Here is an 18,522-nt window from a genome sequence, read left to right on the forward strand (position 1 = left end):
ACTACATTTTCAGGCACTTCTCCTATCCGGTCAATGCATGACAAGGTTTTTCCTCATGTTGCCATTGCTTATTTTGCCACTTAGCTTAAATCTGTGCCCATTGTCCCTCTACCTTTCCACAAATGGGATAAAAAGTCTTCCTGTTTGCTCTGCCACACTCGCAGTAACAGAGACAGACAGAAAATTAATTCCACATACATTCAGTAATGCAAATTATTAGACTTTTTATTCAAACTCACATACAGTAACAGACTCTAACAGAGAGTTAATTTCACACTCAGATCCAGTAACAGACATTGACAGGAAGACAATTCTACAATCACGTACAGCAACCAAGACTGTCAGAAATTTAATTTCACACTTACTCACAGTAACTGAGACTAGCAGAGAGTGAATACCACACTCACAGCATAATTGATACTGACAGGTACTGAATTAATTCTGCGTTCCTGTACAGCAAAGAGGTTGACATGTAAGGTATGAATTCCACACCCACAGTCAATAGCAGAGACTTAATGATAGAGATTTAATTCTTCACTCACATAACAGAGACTGAGAGTTAATATCTCACTCATATACAGTAACACATTGGCAGATGATGAGTGTGGAATTAACTTTCTTGAAGTTGCAGAGCCTGAAAAGGAGTTATTTCCATGGCCTGATACAGTAACCGAGACTGACAGATACAGAATGAATTCCACGTTCTGATACAGTGACAGAAACTGACAGAGTTAATTCTATATTTACCTACAGTAACAGATTATCATACAGAGTTAATTTCACACTCACGTACAGTAACCAACATGATTGGATGGAAAGCTAAATCTGCGCTTGCATATGCGACAGAGATTGAAAGTTAAGCTTAACACAATAGGAAGGATCTGAATGTGTTGGAGAGAGTGCAGAAGAGGTTTATGAGAATGATTCCAGGTATCAGGCACTTCAGTTATGAGGAAAGATTGGAGAAGTTGGGACTGTTTTCCTTGGAGAGGTGAAAGCTAAGAGGAGATTTGATAGAAGTTTTCAAAATCATGAGGTGTGTGGATAGAGTAGATAGAGAGAAACTTCCCACTTGTAAACGGATCGAGAACCAGAGGACATGGTTTTAAAGTGTTTTGGAAAAGAAGCAAATGCGAAGTGAGAAAAAACTTTTTCACACAACGAGTAGTTAGGTTTTGGAATGCACTGCCTGGAAGTGTGGTGGAGGCAGGTTCAACTGAGTCATTCAAGAGGGCATTGGACGATTATTTGAATAGAAACAATGTGCAGGGTTATGGGGAAAAGGCAGGAGATTGGCACTACGTTAAAATGCTCAGAGAGCCGATGCAGACACGATGGGCCAAATGGCCTCCCTCTATAGCGTAACAATTCTGTGATTCTGTGAATTCACACTCACATTAACAGAGACTGACTGATAGAGAGTTAATTCCACACTCACATACAGTAACAGAGACTGACATAAGGAGTTAATTCCATATTTTCATACAGCACGAGGGTGACAAAGAGTGAATTCCGCACTCATATACAGTGTTCGAGATAAAAACAAAAAACTCCTGCGGATGCTGGAAATCCAAAACAAAAACAGAATTACCTGGAAAAACTCAGCAGGACAGTGTTCGAGAGTTAGTTCCACTCTCATAACCGTAAAAGAGACTGACAGAGATTTAAATTACACACTCGCATTCAGTGAGTGATGGACAGAGAATCAATTCCACACTTACATGCAGATCAGACTGAATTAATTCCACACTGAAATACAGTAAAAGAGACTAACAGACAGAGATTCAATTCCACACTGACAAATTAAAAATATAAGAAAGAGAAGCAGGAGGAGGCCATTCAGCCCATCGGGCCAGCTTCGCCATTCAATAAGACCATGGCTGATCTGATTGTGGCCTCAAACCCATTTTCCCACCTGCCCCATAACCCTTGACTCTCCTACCGATGAAAAATCTGTCTAACTCAGCGTGAATATATGCAATGAGCCAGCCTCCACTGCTCTCTGAGGTGGAGAATTACAAAGATTAAGGATGCTCTGAGAGAAGAAATTCCTTCTCCCCTTCTTCTTAAATTGTAGATGTTTATTTTTAAACTGTGTCCCCTGGTTCTATATTCCCCGCAAATGGAAACATTCCTCTCAACATCTACCCGGTCAAACCCCCTCAGAATCTTATTTGTTTCAATGAGATCACCTCTCATTCTTCGAATCTCCTATGTGGATCAGCCCAACCTGCTTAAACATTCCTCAGGAGACAACTCCTTCATCTCAGGAGTCAGTCTAGCACCTCTGTGAATTGCCCCCTATGCAATTATATCCCCCTTTAAATAAGGAGACTCCAACATAACACAGTACTCTCGGTGTAGTCTCACCAATGCTGTGTAGTTGTAGCAAGACTTTCCTACTTTTATACTCCCCCCCCCCCCCCCCCAAACCGAATAAAGGCCAACATTCCATTTGCCTTCCTAATTACTCGCTGCAGCTGCACATTAACTTCTTGTGATTCATGTACAAGGAGATCTTGATCCCTCTGTACTGCAACATTCTGCAGTCTCTCTCCACAGTATCACTGCATCGAAGGAGGCCATTCGGCTTATCAAGTCTGCATTGGCTCTCTGAAAGAGCATTCTACCTAGTGCCATTCTCCTCCCTTGTCCCCATAACCTTGCACGTTCTTTCCTTTCAGGTAGCAATTCAATTCCCTTTTGAATATCTCAAGCAAACCTGCCTCCACCACCCTTTGAGGAAGTTTGATCCAGACTCCAACCACCTTCTGGGTGAAAAAAAAATTAAATTTTAAATTAAACTTTGAGTCTATCTCACATCACATTTACTCCTTTTGCCAATTATTTTGAGTCTGTGCCTTCTGGTTCTTGATGTTCTATTGAGTGGGAACAATTTGTCATTTATTTACTCTGTCCATTCCCCTCAGGATCTTGAATGCATCCCTCAAGTCTCCTTTAAGCCACCTTTTCTCCAGGGAAAACAGCCCCAACCTCTCCAATCTATCCCCATGGCGACAGTTCTTTATCTTGGAATCATTCTTGTGAATCTTCTGTGTACTCTCTGCAATGCCTTAACATCCTCCCTTAAGTATGACACCCAGAACCGCACACAGTACTCCAGATGAAGCCTAAAAAGAGACTTATAAAAGTTCAACATGACCTCCTTACTCTTCACAGAATCACAGAATCTTGTACTCAGTGCCCCTATTAATAAAGCCTAAGTTACTATATGCTTTATTACCTGCTCCCTCAACATGCCCGGCCATCTTCAATGACATATGTACATATACAATGCAGTCCCTCTGTTCCTGCACCTCCTTTAGAGGGTCTCCCTTTATTTAATACTGTCTCACTATATTTTTCCTACCAAAATGAATCACCTGGCACTTCTCTGCATTGAACTTCAGCTGCCACTTGCCTGGCCAATCCACCAACATGCCTATGTCCTTTTGAAGTTCAAGACTATCCCAATCACAGTTGACAATGTTTCCAATCTTCGTATCATCTGCAAATTTTGAAATCATGCCTTGCACACCACAATCTAGGCCATTAATATATATATCATTTGAATAATGTGTTGTTTTTCTATTCTTCCCATCAAATTTTCCCACTTTGTATTTCATCTGCCAAATGTTTGCCCACTGATTTAACCTTTCTATATCCTCTTGCAGACACTTTGTGTCCCCCTCACAATCTGCTTTCCCACCTATTTATGTATTGTCTGAAAATTTGGTGATGCTCTCCCCACTCATCTATGTCATTAATATAGATTGTAAATAGCTGAGAACCCAGCACTGATCCTTGTGACGCTCTACTGGTTACAGTTTGCTACCCTGAAATTGACTCACTGCCATAGAGTAACAGAGACTGACAGACAGAGAGTTAATTACACACACATTATTATAGATTGACAGAGAGTGATTTCGACACACACGTAGTGTAACATTGATTGATAGAGTATTAATTCTGCACTCACACACAGTAACAGATTGACAATGTTTGTGTCACATTGACACACAGTAATGGAGACAAAACGATTGAGAGTTAATTCCAGGCTGTCATACAGTAACAGAGACCAACGGATAGAGAAATAATTCCACACACACATAAAGTAACGGAGACTAATGTAGAGTTAGTTGTGCACTCATGTACAGTCACAGAAACTGAGAGAGAGTTAATTCCATATTCAATTACGGCAATAGAGACTGAGAAAGAGATAATGCTGCCCTCATATACAGTAACAAAGACTGACAGTTAATTCCACTCTCACATGCAATAATAGAGAGAAACAGAGAATTACTGCCCCACTCACAAACAGTCATAAAGAATAACAGAGACAGAATTAATTCCCCCTCACATACACTAACAAGATGGACAGAGAAGTAATTCCACCCAGAAATGCAGTAACAGAGACTGACGGATAGAGAGGTAATTGTGCACTCATGTACAGATTGACAGATACTTGAAATTAGTTAATTCTCGATTCACATACAATAACAGAGATAGACAGATAGAGAGTTAATTCCACACTCTTGTACAATAAAAGTTACCAGGTTCTCGCTTGAAGAATTCACCTGACATGCATCATACAGTCTTTTCATTGTTTCATCATATTTTCTATCTTCTTCTTCATCAAAGGAGCTCTGGCTTTGGTTACCCTCCCTTTCCCCCCTCATTGGAATGTACCTAGTCTGTACTTGAAACATCTCCTCCTGAAAGATCACTCATTGCTCTGTTACAGATGTCCCTGTCAGTCTTTGGTTCCATTGTACTTTGGCTAAACCCCCTCTCCTCACATTGAAGTTAGTCCTTTTCCAATTTAGAAGTTCTACTTTTGATTGCTCCTTGCTCACCTCAAGCTTGTGATACGATGATCACTCTTACCCAAGGGTCCACCCACAGACACTTGGTTCACGCGGCCAACCTTGGCCCACCTCATTCTCCAGCACCAGATCCAGCAATGCCTCCTTCCTAACTGGACTGAGAACATTCTGGTCGAGGAAGGTCTATTGAACACATTTCAGAGACCCCTGGATATCACCACTCTACAGCTCTTGTCGCTGTTTAAAAATAAGGGGTTGCCCATTTAAGACAGATGAGAATTTTTTTTCTCTGACAGGGTCTTGAGTCTTTTGGACTCTCGTCCTCAATGGTGCTGGAAGCAGAGTCATCGAATATTTTTAAGGTAGAGGTTGATAGGTTCTCGATAGGCAAGGGTGTGGGGGGGAGGTGAAGTCTTATCACGGGTAGGCACGAATGTGGAGTTGAGGTTACAGTCAGATCAGCCATAATCTCATTGAATAGTGGAGCAGGCTCGTGGGGCCGAGTGGCCTCCTCCTGCTCCTAATTCATATCTTCCTATGTTCTTAGACACCTCTGTGATTTACCTGCAGATTTGCTCCTCTATCTCTCTCTCACTATTTGGAGGCCGATTTAATATCCCCATGAGTCTGATCATTCCCTGATTATTTCTCAGCTCTAACAAATGAATTCTGCCCATTTCCGGTCAAGGACATTGTCTCTTCCCAATATTACAGTGATTCCCTTAATCAGTCCCGCTAACCCACTTCCTTTTTTCCCTTCTCTATATTTTCTGAACAGTTTGTATCAGTGAATATTAAGCATCAGTCCTCACCATTTTTAAACCATGTTTTTGTCATTGTCTCTACATCATTTTCCCACATGGTTATTTGTGCTTCTAGCTCAGCGACATTATTCACCACACTTTGTGCGATTACACACATGCATTCTAAACCTGTCCTTGTATTTCTCTTAGAATCCTTCTTCATCTACTCCTATTTTATATGGTCCTATTTCCTTCTCTAGTTATTTTTCTTTTCTACTTCGATATACTGATGCCCACCCCCCCTGCCAATTTAATTCAAACCCTCCCCAACCACTCGAGTGAGCCTATCCATGAAGACATTGGTCCCAGTCTTGTTAAGGTGCAACCTGTTCCTTTTGATTAGGTGTTTCCTGCCCCAGAACTTGTCCCAATGTCCCAAGAACCTGAATCACTCCCTCCTGCACCAGCCTCAAACCACATATTGATGTTCCCTATCTTCACATTTCTACTCTCACTAGCACGTGGCACTGGCAGTAATCCAGAGATTACTCCCTTTGAGGTCCTGCTTTTTAACTACCTCCCTAGCTGCTGGAATTCTGACTGAGGGACCTCAATACCTGTCCTCCCTGTGTCATTGATACTGACGTGTACCACAACCTCTGGCTCACTCCCTTCCCCCTGCAGAATATTCTGTACCCTCCCCGTGATGTCCTTTACCCTGGCACCAAGGAGACTACACATCATGTGGGACTCTCAATGACGGTGACAGAAATGCCTGTCTGTCCCCCTGACTATGAAATCTCCAATAATGACTGCGTTTCTACTCTTTGCTGTTCCCTCCTGTGCAGTTTCTTGCCCATTGATGCCATGGTCTGGACTGCACTCCTTCAGGGTGTCACCATTCCCAGCAGTCTCCAATGCTGAGTACCGGTTTGACAGTGGGACATACCTGAAGACTCCTGCTCTTTCTGCCTCTTCCTACTCTTTCGATGGCCACCCATCTACTATCCTGAACCCTCTCTTTCCGTTTGGAGTGTTCACCTCCTGGAACGTACGATCCAGGAAACTCTCATCCTCCCTGATTCTCCACAGTGACTCCAGCTGCCCCTCAAGCTCGGAAATCCTGAGCTCGAGCTCAAGCAGCTGGAGACACTTTCTGCACATGTGGCCCTCAAGACACATGAAGTGTCCTGAGGTTCCCACATGGGGCAGGAACTGCAAACAACAGGTCACAGCTGCCCATCCATGACTGAAAATAAACCTCTATTCCCTCTTTTAGAATCTAATTAGTACCTTGTTTAAATTATTAATTTTATTAAATGCCGACCTGCTCTGCACTAATACTCTTATTATACTTACACTTACTGTTATACTTACCCTGATTGTAATGTTTAATTTTCCAGCTCCTATTTTTCATGCTCTGACTATTTATTTTAACCATGGCCGGTTTGCTCCAACCCCTCCCTCACAGCTCTTTATCCCCCCACCGTCACTCTTCCCTCCTTCTCTCTCTCACTGCTGCTCTCGGGCTGCTCTGCCGCTGCTCTTTATCCACCCTCCAGCCTCACTCAGCTCTCACCCTCACTCTCGGCTCCTCCACAGTCCCACGTTTCTGACTGTTTAGGAAATTCTCTGACCTTTGCTCCAAGATGGATGATCTCATGTTGACCACCATCGGCCACGGCTTTTTTCACTCACTGAATCTGTCAGTGATGCTTTGAAACTTGCTGCTCCCACCTACACTTCTAACCATGTCACCTAACCTAGTGTCATCAGCAAACTTGGATATAGTCTGGAAGTTATTAAAATGTAAAAGAGCTCTGGGAATGGGAATAGAACAGCCGCCTGACGTGACAGAGAATCAGTTGTGTATGTATCCCTCCACCCTGAAAAACACACCACTCACCACCACTTTATCCTTTCTTCCCCTTATTCAATTCTGTAACCATGCTGCCACTGCCCCTGTTTCCCATCTGCTTGAATTTTACTAACAAATCTATGATGTGGGATTTTTGCAAACCCTTTTGCAAGTCTGGACACACATCATCAAATTCACTCCCCTGGTCAATGTTGTCTGAAACTTCATCAAATAACTTCATTATGTATTTCAGTCATGATTTTATGTTAACCAATCTGTGCTGGCTGTCATTTATCAACCCATGTTCCACCAAGTGACAATGAATTTTCTCCTGGATTATTGACTCTAAACCTTTCCCCACCACCAGCATTAGACTAACTGCTCTGTAGTTACTGGGTTTATCCCTCTGGCTTTACTGGGTTTGTCCATCTCTGGTGCTTTACCTGAGTGTGTGATTGGTTATTTAATTATCACTCGCCAGTCCTGTGTCAGGATTACATTAATTCTGTACATCAGTTTCTCGTCTCTCCTGGCCTATGTCAGCATGACATTGAATTTGTTTCACTCTGAAACGTGATCTTTGTGAGTCTGGCAGTCATTTTCCGACTGTTAGTCCTTGGCACTCTTTGATAATATTTCATACATTTTGTATCTGCCAATCTGTGACACTGTCAATATGAAAAACACTCTCAACCTGTCAGTCTCCATTACTGCCTATGAGCATTGTATTATTTTTGTGTCTGACAGTCTGTTGTTCTCCAGGTGAAATTGTAAATCCTGATGTTCAGAGAGATTTGAGTGAACTTGTATATGGATCATGGGAAGATAGCATCCAGAAATCAATGTGGAAGGCAGCTAGCATGTTAGACTTTATGACAAGGGGATTGGAGTACAACAGTAAGGAAGACTTACTACACTTCCATACGGCTTTGCTGAGACCACACATGCAGCATTTGGCACTGTTTTTTGTCTCCATATCTAAGGAAGGATATATTTACATTGGAGGCCATAAAATAATTGGTCGCTGTGATGAGACGTTTGTCCAATGATGAGAAGCAGTGTAAATTGTTTTCATATTCTCTGGTTATTGGAAGTAGAAGTGATCTCATCCACGCGTGCAGGATTACAATGGAGCTTGACAGGTTAGACACTGAGAGGTTGTTTGTCTTGGCTATGGAATACGGACATACATATGAATTCGGAGCAGGAGTCGGCCACCCGGCCCCTCGAGCCTGCTCCGCCATTCAGTAAGCTCATGGCTGATCTGAATGTAACCTCAACCCCACATTCCTGCCTTCCCCGATAACCATTCACCCCCTTGTTAATCAAGAAACTATCCAGCTCTGTCTTAAAAATATTCAAAGACCCTGCTTTCACTGCCGTTTGAGGAAGACAGTTCCAAAGCTTCTCAACCCTCTGAGAGAAAACATTCTCCTCATATCTCTCTTAAATGAGTGACCCCTTATTTTTAAACAGTGACCCGTAGTTCTAGATTTTCCCACAAGAGGAAACATCCTCTCCACATCCACCCTGTCAATACCCCTCAGGACCTTAAAGGTTTCAATTGAATCACCTCTTACTATTCTAAATTCCAGTGGATACAAGCCTAACCTGTCCTGCCTTTCCTCATAGGACAACCCCTCCCTTTCCTGGTATTAGTCTAGTAAACCCTCTCTGAACTACTTCTAACATATGTACATTTCCCTTTAAATAAGGAGACCAGTACTGTATACAATACTTCTGAAGAGGTCTCAGCAATGCCGTGTACAACTCAAGCACAGCCTCCCTACTTTTGTAATCAATTTCCCTCACAATAAATGATAACATTGTATTAGCTTTCCTAATTACCTGCTCTACCTGCATACTCACCTTTTGTGATTCATGCACCAGGACACCCAGACCCCTCTGAATCTCAGAGCTCTGCAATCTCGCACCATTTAGATAATAAGCTTATTTTTTATTCTTCCTGGCCAAAAGGAAAGATTTCACATTTGCTGACCTTATACTCCATTTGCCAGATCTTTGCCCACTCACGAAATCTATCTATGTCACTTTGTAGCCTCCTTGTGTCCTCTTCACAATTTACTTTTCTACCAACTTTGTCTCATCAGCAAATTTAGCAAACATTCCTCCGGTCCCTTCATCCAGGTCATTTATATAAATTGTAAAAAGCTGGTGTCCCAGCACTGATCCCTGTGGCACACCACTCATCATATCCTGCCAACCATAAAAAGACCCATTTATGCCAACTCTCTGCACCGTTAGCTAGCCAATCTTCTATCCATGCCAATATGTTACCCCCTTCACCATGAGCTTTTATTTAATGCAATAACCTTTGATGTGGCACTTCATCAAATACCTTCTTGAAATCTAGGTACAGTTCATGGACTGGTTCCCCTTCATCCACAGCACATGTGACTCCTTCAAAGAACTCAATTAAAACGGTTAGACATGATGTCCCTTTCACAAAGCCATGTTGACCCTTGAATTTTTCTAAGTGCCCTGCTATAACTTCCTTAATAGCTTCTAAAATGTTCCCTGTGACAGATGTTAGGCTAACTGGCCTATAGTTTTCAGCTTTCTGTGTCCCTCCCTTTTTGAATGAAGGAGTTATGTTTGCTATTTTCAAATCTAATGGAACCTTCCCTGAATCTAATGAAGTTTGGCAAATTAAAACCAGTGCATAAACAATCTCACTAACCACTTCTTTCTAGACCTTCGGGTGAAGCACATCCGGACCTGGGGATTTGTCAGCCCGCAGCCCCAACTATTTGCTCAATACCACTTCCCTGGTGATTGTAATTTTCCCCAAGTTCCTCCCTCCCTTCCATTTCCTGATTTACAGCTATTTCTGGGATGTTACTTGTGTCCTCTACAGTGAAGAACGAAGCAAAATACCTGTTTAATTCACCCACCATTTCCCTACTTTCCATTATCGATTCCCCTGAATCTAGAACATGTGGGCACAATGTCAGCATAAGGGGTTAATCATTTTGGACTGAAATTTGGAGAAATTCTGCACTCTCAGCGTGTGAATATTAATACTTCTCTGTCCTAGTGAAATATGGATGCTTCATCCATGAATATATTTAAGGATGATGCAGACAGGTTATTCAGTGAATCAATGGATATGGGGTGTAGGCAGGAAAATCTAGTTAGGTAGAAGGTCAGGCCTCTGACCTTATTTTGTTTGCTATGATATTGCCCCTTAGTGAGTGAATTATTTGGTGTATTTCATTCTTTGGTATGATGTATGAGTGGTTCGGGTTCTGCAAGTCAGTCTCTGGTACTCTATCTGAGTATGAATATCCTTTTATTTTTCTATTAGTCTCCCACTCTGAATAAGAGTGAGTGATTTTTTTTTCCCATCAGTATCTGGTACTGACTGTCAGCTTGAGATTCATTCAACATCTGCCAGTGTTTTATATTCCATGTGAATGTGGATCTAACTGTGTTTTTCAGTGCGAGTAGTTGCAATTAATTCTGCATCTGTCAGTATCTGGAACTGAACAGGGCTATGGGATTCATTCCGTATCTTACAATCTCTGTTAATGAATGTCAGTAACATTCATTTTGTGTGCATTATTTTCCGGTACTGGAATTGATGGCGGGATTTAATATTTAACTGTTATTCCCTGGTACTGCATGTGAATTTGTGTCACATCCTGTATCAGTCACTATCTTTGTGTGTGTCTGTATGTGTGTGCAGGGTTCATTCTGTATTTGTCAGCATCTGGTACTGAATGGGAATTTGGAATAATGTATTTTAATATGTGTCTACATCTGGGGCAGAGAGTTACTGTGGGATTAATTGTATATCACTCGGTTACTGGAACTGTGTGTGAAAGTGGGATTCGTACTCTATCTATGTGACTTGGGAGCTGCATGTGAGGGTACTTTACTTCCATAGCTGTATTTAATAGGTATCTCAAGAGTGGTCGGCAAAGCCATTTATTTCACATTGTAGACTGCAGCTCAGGGTTAACCTGATTATTGTGATTGGTTCTAAGATCACACATAAGCCAAATTGGGTAAGGATTGGGATGAGAGGTTTCCTTCCTGACAGGTATTAAGATGGGAATCATTTACAACACCATGCCTGAGATAACTATTGAGTACAAATCCAGAATTAATCCCAGAGTCATAAGCAACATCAAAGATTGAGAACAATAAAATACACCCCACATTCACACAGAAAACTGGACATGGTGAACTACTGGACAAACCCTATACGTTACCAGGCACGGACAAACTGCCCAATAGACAGACAGCACCAGAGACAGACAAATGCAGAATGAATCCCACATCTCACACTGAGAACAAAACACTTGCACACCTGCAGTTCTACTGGCAGGCTCAAAAAGTGTCCAGACACTCATACAATACCAGAAAATACAATATGCAGACTGAATATGACACACATATATTGTACCAGAGAATGAGAGACATAGAATGACTCCAACACTCACTTTCAGCTCCAGAAGCTGACTGATAGAGCAAAATCCTTCCACATACAGCTCCACTGACAGTTTCAGAATGTAACCCACCTCTCTCAGTATCAGAAAATACTGATACAGATAGGAATGGAATATAACACAAATATACTGTCCAAGAGAGTGACTGTCAGAATAAATCCAGACATATTGGCAGTTCCACTGATAATGTCTCCACACTCACATACAGTAACCAAGACTGACAGCTTCAGAATGTCTCTCAGTTTCACACAGTACCAGTGAGTGACACAGATATTGAATCCCACATTCACAAAATGAGCCAGAAAAGGGCAGTGAAGAATGTATCTCACTCTCAAATACAAAACAACGGTCTGTTGGTTTCAGCACAACATTATAACTTCTGCTTGGTATAACAAAATATTATGAAATGTCATCTTCACCGTTAGTAATTCCAAATACCTCCCTTCGCCGTCCAATAAAATGTGAACGGTTCTTGTCTGTCCTGTCGCTCTCTGAGTGTGCTGACATCTACTGGCCAGAGCTGAGAAGTGCAACAGAGCGGAACTTTTTTTAAATTCAATGGATATGAGATTCGCTGGCTCGGCCATCATATTTATACAACCGGGAACACGTTTGTACTGCAGGGAAGCATTTTACACAACAACAAAGAACATTTCTCAACACCAGAGAGCATAATTCCACAGCAGGAAATATATTCTAAACATGTGAAACACTTTAACACCATAATGGAACAGTAGACATTAAAAGACTAAGCAGCAGAGTGGCGCAGCGGAAGCGTGCTGGGCCCATAACCCAGAGGTCGATGGATCGAAACCATCCTCTGCTATTTACATTCTCATTAATGTCAAAAGGGAGTACTTCCTGTTACCCACAAGCATGTCCGTTATTTACATCAGCTTCCTGCAAAAATGCAATCTTCAACAAATCTCTGATATGGCGTTTATTCACAGAGGGACACAAGCTGCAAATACTGTGAACTCATCCGAGCCGATTCCCTCAGCCCATTGACCCCAAAGAACTGGCACAGACGCAAATGGCCGGAGTGGCCACCTCCTCTTCACTATCACTGTATGATTATCCGAATACAAAAAACTATCCTCTTAGATGGAAACAACATCGTGAAGGTCATAATTTTTAAAGGTAATTCACGGGATGTCGGCTTCGCTGACTGGGCCGGAATTTTTTGCCCATCCCGAGTTGCCCTTGAGAAGGTGGTGGTGGCTGATTTCTTGAACCGCTGCATTCCGTGTGGTGTAGGTACACCCACAGTGCTGTTAGGAAGGAAATTCCAGGATTTTGACCCAGCGACAGTGAAGGAACGGCGATATATTTACAAGTCAGGATGATGAGTGACTCGGAGGGGAACTTAGCCGCAGGTTTTCCGATCTATAGGACACCCTGCAGTAATTCGCCATCTTTATTTGAACAGCAGCGTCCTCCCTGAGACATGAACCACCGAGAAGGACAAAACCATCAGCATAGCGGAGACAGCATCGCACCAAATACACAGTTCATCATTATCTGGACAGAAATTGTCATTCCTTCTTAATCACTGGTTTAATTTATGGAATTCCGTCCCCGTTATTAATAATATTAATCATAATAATTAACCATAATTATCATAAAAGTTTCATTCCTTCGGTACAGATTACACTAAATTATTATTTGAGTGCCTCTGATTGTTTCCTGTCTTGTTGTACCTGTTAATAGCTGATGGGAATTTAACGTGCTCAGTTTACCGCGCATTCCATCCTTATTGGCCTTACTTGAGATGATAACCAGCATGTATGCGACCTTTCTGCTCGAACTGAATGTCTGTCTCTAACATATTGCAATCACTCATTGCCAGATGCTCATTCACTATCATATTGTTAAGTCATTCGAAATTCCGGTGAGTCTAGATCCAACCTTATCAACCCTTCCTCGTTAGAAAACCCCCTCAGCCAAGGGAATATCCCAGTCACCTTTCTCGGGAACTGTCTTCAATGCAAGTATATCCATCCTTCAGTAATCAGGCCAAATCAGCACCCATTATTCTAGGTGTGGTCTCGCCAATGTCCTGTACAGCTGCAGCAAGGCTTCTCCGCTTTTCTATTCCAGTCCCCTTGCAATTAAGACCAACATTCCACCTGCCCTCCTAAGTATTTGATGCACCTAAATGATAACTTTTTTTCAATGATTCTTATACAGCGGCACCCATATCCATCTGTACTGCAGCATTCTGCAATGTCATCTAAACATTTTTTGTAATTCTTGTACAAGGATCCCTCTGTACCACAGGATTCTGCAGTCTCTCTGCATCTCAGTAATATTCCTCTCTCCTATGCTTCTTGCAGAAGTGGGCAACCTGACATTTTACTACATTGTACTTCCATTTTATCCCCACTTACTTGAACATCTACATATCTATGCAGACTCTTTCTCCACCCTCCGGTCTCACTCAGCTCTAACTCTCAGCTCCTCTGGCATAGTCCCAAGTTTCTGACTGTTTAAGAAGTTCTCGGATCTTTCTTTTGTTCAAGGTGGATGACCTCATTCTTCCCAGTGTTGACCACCACCGGCCACAGTTTTATTCACTCACTGAATCTGTCAATGGCCCTTTGAAACTTGCTGCTCCCACATACACTAATAACCATGTCACCTAACCTAGTGTTATCAGCAAACTAGATATAGGCTGGAAGTTATTAAAATTTATAATAAAACAGAAAATGCTATAAAAACTCAGCGGCCCTGGCAGCATCTGTGCAGAGAGGAACAGAGTTAATGTTTGAGTCCGTATGACTCTTCTTCAGAGCTCGCCACTACTTTACACTTTTTGTCCCTTATTTTATTTTGTATCCATGCTGTCGCTGCCCCTTTAATCCCAGCTGCTGGAATTTTACCAAGTTCATTATGTGGGACTTTTTCAAATCCCTTTGGAAGTCCAGACATACATCATCATCCTCACTTCCCTGGTCAATGTTCTCTGACACGTCATCAAAGAGCTTTATTAAGTATTTCAGTGCTGATTTTCTGTTAACCAATCTGTGCTGGTTATCATTTATCAACTCATGTTCTACCGAGTGACAATGAATTTTGTTCTGGATTATTGTCTTTAAATGTTTCCCCACCACCAGCATGAGACTAACTGCTCTGTAGTTACTGGGTTTATCCCTCTCCATTTTAAACACGGATGTAACATGAACAATCTGCAGTTGTTTGGCTTCACTCCCATATCCAAGAAGGATTGAAAGATTGTGGCTCGAGTCTCCGCTATTTCCACCCTTCATTCCCTCAGTAATCCAAGGTGTATCCGATGCGGATCGAGCAGCTTTTCTGCTGTGAGCAGTGCCAGCCTTGTGATAGCTTCCACTTTATCTATTTTCATCCTATCCAATTTCCCCACCAATGACATTAGCAGCATCCGCTTGTTTTGTGATGACAGGTTTATTGCAAAGTTTACGAGGCAAATACCAGGGATGGGCCGGTTGTCTTATGTGGTGAGGTTGAACAGGTTAGGCTTGTATCGCCTGGAGTTCAGGAAAGTAAGAGGCAACTAGATTCAAACCTTTAAGATCCTGAGGGATTTGACAGGGTGGAGATGGAGAGCACGTTTCCTCTTGTAGCAGAATCTGGAACTAGGGGTCACTGTTTACAAATAAGGGGTCGCTCATTTCAGACAGAGTTTCTTTTCTATCCGAGGGTCGAGCGTCTTTGGAGCTCTCTTCCTCAAAAGCTGGTGGAAGCAGAGTCTTTGAATATTTTAAAGGCAGAGTTAGATAGATTCCTGATTAACAAGGTAGGGGGGGCGGTGAAAGGTTATTGGGGGTAGGAAGGAATGTGAGGTTGAGGTTACAATCAGATCAGGCAGGGTCTTACTGAATGGCGGAGCAGGCTCGAGGGGCTGAGTGGCCCAATCCTGCTGCTAATTAGTTTGTTTGTATGTTCTCATTTAGTACGTCAGCCACGCCCTCTCCCCGCACAGGATCTCCAAATCAGCCCCCCTTTCAGTGACTGCCCTTAGGCTGGTAAAAAATCTTCTGTGTTTTCGGTTGTTACCTGCAAATCTTTTCTCAAACGCTCTCTCTTCTGATCTAATTTCCTTTTTCCATCTCTCCTCTGCACTTTCTGTATTCTGCTTGGTTCTGTAATGTATTATGAATCTGACTATTATCATCAGACTTATTTGGAATTCCCACAGAGCACAGGATGTGTAGGCAACAGCTCTCAGCTGTCCCAACATTTCACTGAAATGAATTGTCTATTTAATTAAATTTCTCGTTATTTAGAGAGTTCCACTCCTTCCCTCTTGTACTTTTGCTGCAGTATCTCGGTTAAAATTACACAGCAGCTCCTTCCCCTCTGAACTTAACCCTCACTTGCAAAAAATTGAATTTTTTAAGTCTTCACTCTGAAATTTACTCTCTCTGTGTTTGAGCTCACAGGTCACTTGAGTTCTTGTTTGTAATTTAATTGCTCCACGTAATTTACCTGAAAGTAAGGTTTGATTTTGAATATCAATTCATTTGCACTGTAATTCCAGTTTATTTCAATTCTATATATCAACAAACTAGAAGTTTGCTCCTAGTTTCTATGTTTTCAAAGGAAAATCTAGAGGTGACTTATTTGTTCTGCAATAACGTGCCTGCACAACTCAGGTCAATAAATCCTGTTCTAAACAGAATGCTTTATCCAGACAATACATCTGCTTGATGAGCTGATGGTGCACGGAGCACTCAGCTTTTACTCACTGATCTTCACAAGAGTTGATTCAGTTTTGATGTTGACTTGTTCGCTGGTGTCGATTTACTCAGACTCTTCACCTGATTTCTGTGCTGTCCAATGAAGCTTTCTCAGCAGAGTTCTCATAATAACTTGACTTTTCCTCATAGGATTTCAATCTTGATGGTTTTTGAACTATTTTATCAAATGATTTTGTTTTGTAAATGTCACAGTCGCTCTCATGATCAGGCAGAAAGTTTAACTGCTGTGTTTTCAAGCAGCCGACAGCTTTATTTGAGATGTCATTGAGACAGCATTTTGAGTTTGACTCCAGTCACAAAATGTTCCGATGAAGCTCAAGGTTCGCTCGAGGAGCAGCGGCTCATCCTTCAATGAGGAACTTTACAGCCTTCCAGTGTGAACATTCAGCTCAACAATATCGCTCTGTAAAAACTGCCAACATTCTGATTCCCTTCTGTTCGCAGATGTGGGTTTGAGCCTCGGTTTCACTGAGATGTTCTGAATTGATCTTTTTCTTGACGTCACAAAGCGCTTTATTATTCAACACGTCTGTCCATTACAGGGGCTGATGGAAGATCCAATCAGTGAGGTGCGCATTCACCCTTTTAAAACATTATTTCAGGGGCTGTGAGCGGCGCTCGCAAGGCCAGTCTTTGTTACACATCCCAAATTGTCCTTGAACTCAGTGGCTTTCTCAACGGCAGTTAGGAATCAAACTCATATGTAGGCCAGACCAGGGAAGACATCAGTGAACCACCACTGAGACTAGCGTTTAATTGCAGGTTTTAATTATTGAGTTTAATTTCCATCAGCAACTATGGTGGGAAATGAACCCAAGTCCCCGGAATATTTCCACTGCTCCAATGTTTCCCCTTAGAGAGAGACGGAAATATCAAGTCAAATGGACACTAAGTCGTAGCCCCATGTTATTGTGAACAAAAGTATCGAATCCAAGATCTTACAAGAAAAGTCGAAGCAAGCTGGACTCATAACTTCGGTTGGAGAATCACATCAGTGATTCCAGGCAGAGCTTCTGCAAAATCACCGCAATAAGGCGAAAACAGTTGATAAAGTAACGACGAAGCTGGGATTCGAACCCACGCGTGCAAAACTCAATGGATTAGCAGTCCATCGCCTTAACCTCTCGGCCACCTCGTTGCAAAACACAGTCGATTAAACCCCCTTCTAAACTTTTTGCATCCATGAACCGTTGAAATAAATGATCCTCTTTGGTACAGGCCCTGAATATTCAGCCAGATGTGTAAAGATGGAAATGTAGTTTATGTCATTAAAATGAATGCCCATCACATCAGATCAGGGACTGTTGTAAACCGACTGATTTGAATCACTTCAACGCTTCAAACTAACATCCAACATGTTTCTACACAGTGTGAAAATCCACCGCGGAAAGACCGGAACATACAAGCATTTGGTAGCAAAAGGAAACCCCTCCCAGCTCACTGCAAGCACCGGAACACAGCTAAAATGTGGTAAATTAAAATGAAACACTGGGGTTCTCAGCTCTGCTTGTCCTTTCAGTCAAGATTGAAACTGAGCGCAATCAGCCTCCCACGTGAATCCACAAATAGACAGTTCACTCATTTGATGCATTAGAATAAATTCAGAGTCTCATGGCACGGAGAAACGTTCTTAAAACTTGGCATTCATTTATGTCACGTGTGTTGAGGTGATGCATTCCCTGCAATGACTTCCTGGGTGTTCAAACTTGCTCCTGATTTCCGGAACTGCCACCACCTCGAGCGCGAAAGAAAATGCTGCATTAAGATGGGCTCGTCCGGGAATTGAACCCGGGACCTCAGGCATATTAATTCAAAGGAAAAACCCAAAGCGACCAACAAGCCACCTTCTTAACAAGATGCACTCAAGGAATCATTTCA

The 18,522-nt window shown here is 42.1% G+C and overlaps 1 protein-coding gene and 2 non-coding genes across 4 annotated transcripts in view; 2 read left to right on the forward strand and 1 right to left on the reverse strand.

The window, feature by feature from the left end:
- LOC144670298 (uncharacterized) overlaps nt 1-18,522 on the forward strand; it is a 940,207-nt gene that overhangs the window by 500,689 nt on the left and 420,996 nt on the right. The gene's annotated exons all lie outside the window — the stretch shown is intronic.
- On the forward strand, nt 12,657-12,728 carry trnam-cau (transfer RNA methionine (anticodon CAU)). The gene has a single exon. It is a non-coding gene; the product is annotated as a tRNA-Met (tRNA).
- trnas-gcu (transfer RNA serine (anticodon GCU)) lies at nt 17,701-17,782 on the reverse strand. Its single transcript has one exon. It is a non-coding gene; the product is annotated as a tRNA-Ser (tRNA).

This window comes from Cetorhinus maximus, chromosome 31 (genome assembly GCF_964194155.1).
Source record: "Cetorhinus maximus chromosome 31, sCetMax3.hap1.1, whole genome shotgun sequence".
Lineage (NCBI taxonomy): Eukaryota > Metazoa > Chordata > Chondrichthyes > Lamniformes > Cetorhinidae > Cetorhinus > Cetorhinus maximus.